The sequence below is a fragment of the Equus quagga genome, chromosome 6 (genome assembly GCF_021613505.1).
Source record: "Equus quagga isolate Etosha38 chromosome 6, UCLA_HA_Equagga_1.0, whole genome shotgun sequence".
Lineage (NCBI taxonomy): Eukaryota > Metazoa > Chordata > Mammalia > Perissodactyla > Equidae > Equus > Equus quagga.
In genome coordinates, this window is record NC_060272.1 from 66865846 (window position 1) to 66873694 (window position 7849).

The window sequence follows — 7849 nt, forward strand, 5'->3', positions numbered from 1 at the left end:
AGTAGAGGAAGATGGGCATGGATGTTAGCTCAGGGCCAGTCTTCCTCAGAAAAAAGAGGAGGATTGGCAGATGTTAGCTCAGGGCTAATCTTCCTCAGGGAAAAAAACCAAATTACTTGGTCAGCACTTCTGCCTGATACTCAGTGCTCAGCTAGTTTTGACATTAGAATTAATTTCCGTAATAGGATGACAGCTGAATTCTTTACTAGAGATTTTTAAAACCCAACAGTCCTATTAAAATCGACTCCTCCCCCCTCCAAATTACAGTTCAAAGACAACCTTTTCTGTTTGCCAGCAATAACCTGGCATTTCAGAAGCTGTTATTACTTCTATTACATTTGCTTATTGTAGCTAGTAATTAACCTCCTGTTCAGACATTTCGGTTTTCATTAATTTGTATGAAATCAGGTTGATTTTCAGCATAGGGCTGAAAAAGAGATGAAAAACTAGAAGAGTCAATTGTTTTTAATGACAGAGGTCCATTTAGGGACGTGTTTTACCTGTTCATGGACTTGCCTCTGCGATTCCCAAGTATACGCTTAATTTCAGAACATAGATATATGGTAAGATGAGGGACAGATGTTGAGGGTGGAGGGCAATTTGTGATGTTTTAGCCCACAGCCCCTTCTTAAAGGGAAGATGATGAATGAATCAAGTAAGTCCAATCTGAGAAGTAGCCAACAGTTTACTGCCTCAGGAAGCATATATCCTCAGGTAGTCCAAAGTGGATCCGTGAGTACATAACAGGTGAAGGAAGTTTTTGTGAAAATTTGTAAAGTTCTTGGAAGCAACCTGGGTGTCCATCAAGGGACAAATGGATAAAGAAGATGTATATGTACACAATAGAATACTACTCAGCCATAAGAAATGATGAAATCTGGCCATCTGTGACAACATGGATAGACCTTGAGGGTATTATGCTGAGTGAAATAAGTGAGAGGGAGAAAGTCAAATACCATATGATCTCACTCATAAGTAGAAGATAAAATCAATGACAAACAAACACATAGCAACAGAGATTGGATTGGTGGTTACCGGAGAGAAGTAGGGAGGGGGGAGGGCAAAAGGGGTGATCAGGCACATGTGTGTGGTGATGGATTGTAATCAGTCTTGGCTGAACGTGATGTAATTACACAGAATTTGAAATATATTATGATGTACACCTGAAAGTTATATAATGTTATGATTCAATGTTACTGCAATAAAAACTAATAATAAAAACATTCAAAAACTTTAAAAAAGGATATTGTGGGTCAGCCAATGTACCTCTAAAAAAAAAAATTTCTTCTTTATACCTTTTCTTGTTTTCTAACTTCCTTCTAAATTAAAAATACTTTTAAGCTTCTGACAAATTATTTTAATTTATATATAACTAATTTTATATATAATTAAGCTATATGACATTTATTCTTTTTTCTTCATAACGAAAATCATCTTTATAATAAATAAGTTCAACTAGAGAAAAGAAATTTGTAAAGTCACTTCCTCTAAGTGAAAATAGTTTGAATACATACATGAGAGTAGCGAAAGCCTAGTATTCATTCACCTAGGTTACAAATATGTTTTTGAGCATCCATCCTATACTAGGCAGTAGCCGGCTATGGGACAACAATTAAAAATAATCCTTGCCTTCAAGGAGCTTTTTGTTCCAGGCAAGGAAAGGGTAAATGGATAGTTGTGGTGCAGCATAATTAGTGTTTATTTCACCATGAAGGACACAGATGTATAAACAGGGAGCAGTTGGAGCTTAGAGAAAAGGAATGATACGTGTTGCCGTGGAGATTTGGAAGCAGTATCCAGATCTGATAATAAAGATGATTAGAGTAAAAAAAAATTGACAAGGCAGATGGTATAGTCTACATATATCCTAGAAAGAGAGAGCCCAAAGAACAAGAATTCTCAGCTGTGTTTATCCAGTACCTTCCAAGGGAGAGCAATAAACTGTGATGTCCAAAATAACCCTCAAGACTGTCTCTCGTGGATCTGGGACAGACTCCACAGCAGCTATCTCATGAAAAAGTCAACCTCCCAGGAAGTTGGGTGAGAAGAAGAAGGTTCTGGTGACTTTAGTTACCATGACCCAGTCCCTAATAATGTGCTCAACTAGAGATGCACTATTAAAAATAGACCCCTGTGACTGCACAGTTGAGGCCTCGGCCAGTAGCCTCCCCAAGATTCTGCACCAAGAACCAAACTGGGGCTGATGAAGCAGAGGCGCTGAACTTAACCACGAGGCCACGAGGCTGGCCCACAAACATAGAACTTTTTCTTATAGCAACAGTGACTCATAAAGTTGTCTGCATGCATATGCGTTCTTTTTAGGCATTTAATATATTTTCCGACTAAATGAGGCAGCTTAGGGGTTTGTCTATATTCCCAGAATTGTTTCTTATCATTAATGAACCTTTTGCCTAGTCGATGGTCCATCTGAAGTGCATTGTGTTCTGGATGTGAAGAGCACAGCACATTTTCATTGTTGTGAGAGACATAGAGGTTACATAAACGAGTAAGAAAGAGTCTTACTCAAAGTTCAGTCTTACAGAGGAAGAAAACAAATACACAAATGACCAGTCACAAGGTAGAATAAGGCTGTTGTCTAAGAAGCCCAGAGAAAGTTCTAGCTAAAATGCAGGTACATTTTCAGTTAATTAATGAAATCAGGAAAGGTTTCTTGAAGATGGTGGGTTTTTTAGCCTTAAAATTTGGATCCGGTTTTGATAGGCAGGGCTTGAGGACTATTTTAGGAAAAGAATATTGCTTAAACAAAGACACTGTGAATGAAATTGCAAACATGTTCTAGGGAATGCTGGTGTTCTATGCCACCGGAGGTTATACTACAGGATGCAGGTTGGTAATGGTGGACAATCAGGAACATTGGGATAACGTGGTGTAGGGTCTTGAATGCCAGAGTAAGGAGTTTGCTGTCGGGCTTTTGAACAGAGGAATGACAACGTTAGAATTATGTTTATAGAAAAACAATATGAGAGCAATGAATGGTCCAAGATTTGGGAGTAGGAGATGTGTTAGGAAACAATTGCTAGAGGAAATGAAGACATGAACGAGGAGCGTGCCATGGGCAGAGAAAGGAAAAGAGGCTCCATAAAATCATCATGACCATGGAATCTAACATGACTTAGCAGATGATTATATGTTGGGTTTGAAGGAGAAGATGGAGGCAAACATAATTTTGCAATTTCTAGGTCAGGTTGATAGGGGAATAGTAGGGTTGACAGAAGTAGAAATGCTAGATTAGCTGGATTCAGAGGAAAAAGGAAGTGAAGAATGAGTTTAATTCTGGACATCGTAATGATAGAAGTGTTTTCTAGTAAATGTCCAGGACCAGCAACTTTTCCCTTCGCCTCCATCCCTGTCTATGTATGAATTATGATAATATTGAATTATACTTGTTTTCAAGGGTTAACGATGGGTTTAGAGGTAACGGTAGATTGTAACACATATTTCGAGTGTTTTCCTAGTATCCCCATTTATAAAATAAGTAACAGGAAGATGATTTTTTCAGAAAAACCCATGAAGAATAATAGACCAACAGCTTCCTATCTGCTGTTTCAAGGTCACACTCTTCCATTCAGGGGGCCCTCTTCCAGGACGATAAGCCCCTTGAGATCAGGGACCGCATCTTCTTCAACTTTGTAAGATCATTTCCTGGCACAGTGCCTAGAACATAGTAGGCACTTAATAAATGTTTTTTGATTAAATGACTGAATAATAAGATGTAATTTACACTTGTTCCATCCATGAGCCAAAGATGACCCCTGTCTATTGGCCCTATATTGTTTACTTCTTCATAGCAGGCCAGGACCATTAGCTCAAAAGCCCACAGGCACCAAACTCAAATTCTGGCACATCCAGTTGTTTCAAAGATAGCCCAAATAATTATAATTTTTAGTCACGTAGAGCCTACCTGCTTTGCATATCCCATGAAATTGCACCCAACATCTGTTAGCCTTAGATAAACAAACCCTGGGACTATGAAAGCCCCCAAGTCACTGTGCCCTTCAGAGCTCTCTGACCCAGAAACTCCCCATCATGCTGGAGTGACATCACCCAGGCGTGGAACCTCCCCTCTCTGACTCCTCTATTCCCCAGGAGGCCCCTCACTTTCTTCCTCTTTTGGGTGGTGGCCCCACGCTATTGTCTCTGGAAGGTCTCATGGTTGGGGGGTACTTCCCGTCCACGCCGCCCCACGCAAACTTCTCAACGCACCACCGAATAAAGCTCATTGTGTGCTACCGCCACCTTGTGGGCATATCTTTTCCCCGATCAGCTCCCAAATTCCTGAACTCACTGCAGTACACTGTGTGTACAAGAGGAAACACTGATTTCTTAAAACTGCTCTCTCAAGCCTCTGTGTGTTTTTTTCTTCCTTGCTTTTTAGTAACTTAAGATTTGGGCACTCGCTGAAAAAATTCTGAGACCTGGAAAGCTAGGAGAGTGCCTGGAGGCCGTTTCGTTACACCCTGTCCTATATAGGTGAGAACACTTGGGTTCAGACATCTCTGTCTTTCAAAATTCAATTCCTGAAAGTGAAGTTTCAAAAATAAACTAATACCCATAAATTCTAATTCCAGGATTTATACCAAGAAAGTGATCATAAATAGCTTCAAAGGTAGCAGTAGTCTGAATAAATATCATGCAGCCATGTAAAATAATGTAGATTTTAAAAACAACAAACAGAAATGTTCCTAATATATTTTATGAGATACAGTAAAAGTTTTGTATGTTGCATTTTTGTTTAAAGTTTCTAAGGGCTTGGAAAAAGCACCAACAATAAATACCAAATATTAAGTAGTTATTTGTGCATCATAGGATTAGCTGATTACAGTTGAATTCATTTGGCTTATCTGTAGTTTCTAAATTTCCTATAATGGGCAATATTAATTGCCTGATAAGAAAAAAATCATTACTAAAAAAGTAAATTATCATGGCACGTTATAGGATCAGACCAACAGCGCTGTCCAATAGAGTTTTCTGCAATGATGGAAATGTTCTATATCTTCACTGTCCAATACAGTAATGAATGGCTAGATGTAGCTTTTGAGTATTTGAAATGTAGCCAGTGCAAGTGCAGAACTGAATTTTTAATTCAATTTAATTTATGTAGTCACAGGTAGCTAGCAGCCACCATGTTAGTCAGCACAGGAGAGAATATTTGGCCGTTAAGAGCAGTCATACACATTAAGAGACATGGATAGTCTAATTCTACTGTGTAAGTCAACGTAAATGTTTATCTTGATTGCTTCCTCCTTAGTTACTCTTATACCATAATTTGGGATAAAATGCACCAATAAATAATGATACGAAACCATCTATTCAGTGTAGTTTCTTTGAGAAACATTGACTTCCCCATGCAATTCATAGAGAAGATCCATTTGTAAATGAACAGATTTTACCCAGAAATTACATTTTCCTCATTAAAATGAAATGCTCATCCTTTCCCCTGGTCAAGTAATAGTCCAGAGATAGAACCAGAACAACTGAAGAATCAAGTTGGATTCTGTTAACCTTGTGAACTAATCAAATTTTCACCATTTAGTTTTATAAGTATAATTATTCACTTAGGTTTGCTGAATGCTGGACTTTTATAATAGTTAATGTAAATTGCAGCTTAAGCTTCATTTTTGTTACTAAAGTTGTATGCTGAATTTTGTGACCAAATTCATACTCTCCTTCCCTAATTTAAGAGCTCACCTCTCAGGTTGATACCAGTGTTTGTGAAATCTTCATCTCTTTACCTATACTTCACCAACACCCAAGACCTGTCCTTATTTGGGATCTATTCTTTTGTTTCTTGCTTCCTGACTGAGGAGACATTTTATCTGCGGGAACGAACTTCTGCTTTCCAGAAAACAAGTAGTTAATTTATGCAGCATGTGCTCACAATTCTACTTCTTGATATTATTGAAACAAATAATTTCTATCCCCAGTGTCCTTAATTGATTAGGGTTGATTTTGATGGATTCCATAATGCCTTCTTTCATATATTCATTTACTTGATAAAGCAATAAGACTATAGTGGTTAAAAATTCTAGAGTTGCGCTTGTAATAACATTAGGAACATTATTAAAATGATACATTTTTCAAGTAGAAATTTTCTGGGAGAAATCTTTGCCGTGACAATGAATATTGAAGACGTACAGCTAGAATTATGAGCTATTTTGGCTTTCAAATCCAAGAGAATTCATGTAGAGCAAATTTCAAATTTTTACTGAAGGAGCCAGAAAGAGTTGCTAAAAAGAAGAGAAATGGAGAGTTTGTAATTCAGGCTGGAGAGAGAGAAAGGAAGCTAGTAAGCTAAAGAGATCAGTCTAACAGCGTGTTGCTATGCCAATCCTTTGGGAAAATAATCAGGAGACTTATTTATCCAGTTAATGAAAATAAGTTCAAATACACAGTGATGAAGTGATGGGTACTTTATAAATGAGACTTGGAAATAAGGGCATTCTCTGAGCAATATATGAGGTGATGAAAATAGATATTTTCTTTGTATCTGTTTGCTTACTTTGAATCCACAGTCAATATTTTATCCCACTAGAACTGAACGATTTTTAAGTTGTCTTTGTTTTGTAGGAAGCTGGCTTTTGATTCTTTTACTAAAGAAATACAGAAAAAACAAAGACATTTGTTTTGTTGATAAGTCCAGAGGAACAATCAATATAACAAGTTGTGAAATCCTGATTAAAGTTTCTATTGCTTTCAAGCAAAGATCAAAGAGATAGATAAGGGAGAAACACTCCAAAAGAATTGAATCCTACTGGGAGAAAGAAAGGAGAAAAGCTTCTGAAGCCGAGAGGAACAGCGTGGGCATGTCCCCCAAAATATGTTGGGGTGCAATGCTCCGCCCTCCTTCTAATGTTAATAAACTGCAATCTGTTGAGGATTAACCATCCGTCAGTTCAGCAATAGCAATGATTTCTGTGTGATAAGTGATGCAAATTCTAACCCACATGAGTGGGTTAATAATCTGCAGCAGTGTATTATTCTAAGGGCGCTCCAGGGTGGAACTGATAAACGTACCCATTTAGATTTTGATTTAAATCATTAATCAGAAAGACTTTGTTTAATCATTTTTTTCTACAAGCCATATATCACCCCGCTCTTCATTTTCACTTTGAAATTGCACTTCTGGGGAGAGATAGGGATCTGAGTTATATAAAAACTAAATTGCACACTAGTTTTTTTCTGAACATTGTCATGTTCCTTTGGGGGGAAATGTATACAGCATGTCATCTTTGGGAAAATCTTGTAATTTAAGAATTGAAATTCATTATATTCTCTATATATAACAAATAGGAATTATTTTACTATTATTAAACACTGTTTTTCAGAACAGAAATAGGCATAAACCCCCCAAAATTCTGATTTTCTCAATGGCTTTCTAGATATGCCTCTAAAATACCCTCAAATCTAGCCCCTACTGCTATCTTTGATTTGTTTAACCTATTTGTAGAACTTTTTAAAAGTTTGGATGACTATATTTTTTCATTTAACAACTTTCCATGATAAGTTTAAATTATAATTTATAAATTGATTATTTGTTGTAGTTATTAGGATGTTTCACAAAATAATAAATATTACCAAATACTTTGATTTACATTTTTACATCTGATTTCTAAAAATTCAGGGCTGGCCTGGTGGCATAATGGTTGAGTGTGTGCACTCCGCTTCAGTGGCCCAGGGATCACAGGTTCAGATACTGGGCACTGACCTATGCATTGCTCATCATGCTATGCTGTTGTGTCGTCCCACATACAAAATAGAGGAAGATTGGCACAGATGTTGGCTCAGGGACAATCTTCCTCAAGTAAAAAGTGGAAGATTGGCAACAGAT